The following is a 1,938-nucleotide window of genomic DNA, read 5'->3' on the forward strand; positions in this document are numbered from 1 at the left end:
GGGGGGGGGGTGAGCGGGTGCGAAGAGGCGTGTGGCCGCGGAGCGGGCGGAAGATCGCAAATGGCGAGGAGAGATCGACAGGAGGCGCACCACCAGTGTCCGCGGCGACGATGGTCAGGCCGGACTTGGCCGAGCGCCACACATGGACATCACAATCCGGCACCTCGGTGGCGGTGACACTGTTGGAAACAATGTGCTGCTGGAGGAGGAAGTGCTCCAACTCAGGATTTCCTGAGGTGAAGCTGCAGACGAGCGGCGGCGCGCCAGTCATCCCTGCGGAGGGGGCGGAAGCAAGGGAGGGGGGGAGGGAGCTAGGCGAAAGGGGGGGGGGGAGGAGGGGGGGAGATCTGGCCACTGGCTGGGCGCGCGCTGGTCGGGTGGGGACCGACCCTTTCAGTCGGCCATGCACCCTCGCCCCCGCCAGCTGGCAGGCGCAACATCGGGAGGGCGTCCGGCCACCCACCTCCCTAGTCCTGTGTCCCGCCCTCCACTCTCCCTCCCCCCGGGGGAGGAAGGCGCCGCGCGGGGAATGATGCAAGATGCCGCCGGAGGCGAGGGAGAAAAGAGGCATCGAGAAGCCCCCCGGATGTGCACCTGCGCCAGACTCGTTTCCGTGGGTATATCCCCCCTCCCCGCACCCAGTCACGGAGCCGCACCGGGGGCAGCCCTGCCGCCGCAGCCAGAAAGCTCGCTGTGGCAAAATCGACCTGCGCAAAGAGCTGTTTGATGCAAGCCCTCGCCTCCCCCCGCCCCATCCGCCGGACTCGCGTTCGCGGCGCCATCGAGGGCAGGAAAAGTAGACAGCATTAGTCGCACCTTTATCACATGATGCCATCCCGTCGCACATTGCTTCTCGTGGGTTAAACTGGTATCCACGTGCTCTTGTGCCAGGTGTAACTCGCTTGGGATTGGGGCATTTTGGTAAGCAGAACCCCTTGACCCCGGAAAATGGCCTGCCCCCCCTCCCTCCCCGCCTCTCGCCCCGCCCCGCTGCCCCGCCTCAAGGCGCGGCAGAGGGCCCGTTACAGGCCGACCTTCGTTCGGGTGCGGGTCGCAGCAGCCAGGGGCAGCCCGGGCGCTGGGCGCCGCCTTCCGGGTACTGCCGCGGCCACGCCCTGGACGGGTGCCGCTCCGTCGCCCCCAAAAAAAAAATATTATGCGCTGCTCCGATTTAACATAACAGACACATATTGGGCCCGCCGCCGGTGGGGACTGGGGGGGGGGCACCGTGGGAGGACACCGGTCCTCTGGGAACCTCGCCATGGGAAAGCCTCAGCGCCGTCGGCGGGCGGGGGTCAGCCTCTCACGGAGTAACGGCCGGAGCGTGTCCAGGCATTCGGGCCGGCAGGCCTGCGAGTGGCGGGCGCGGTCAGACCCATGTGCCCAGGCGGCTATCAGCCCCCAGTGTCGGGAGATACTGCCCGGGTGATGACATCCCACTCGGCTGAGCGAGACCGTATGGCCAGCCGCCAGGGGGGCGGGTGGGGGGAGAGAACAGGACGGAGCTGAGCCCGCGGCGCACAGCACCCCGCCGCCGGCCCTCGCCCGGGGGCGTGGGTGTGTCGGGCGCGGGCATATATGCATTTTTTTACGTGACCCGCTCCCCGGGGGCACATCTGGGCTGAAAGGTATGCTCCGAGGCGCGGGGGGGGGGGGCAGGGGGGGGGATGTGAAGGGGATCGTCAGAACCCCTTGAAAGTGCGCAGTTGGATCATTGGGTCCCGCCCCGCCCCAGGGGTAGAATGCGCTTGGATGTCCTCGACGCGCCTCTCCCCTTCGGCGGTGGCTTATTCACCGCCACCGGTGCACGAGCCAGGCGTGCGGCATCTCATCCGGCAAGGTCCCGCCGCCGAGCCGCCCCCTCCCTCCTCCCCCGGCCGCCGTGCCCGTGTGGCCGACCGGGGGCGGCTCTTTATGGGGCGTTTGCGCGCCCCCCCC

Source organism: Fonticula alba (genome assembly GCF_000388065.1).
Source record: "Fonticula alba strain ATCC 38817 unplaced genomic scaffold supercont2.7, whole genome shotgun sequence".
Taxonomy (NCBI): domain Eukaryota; order Rotosphaerida; family Fonticulaceae; genus Fonticula; species Fonticula alba.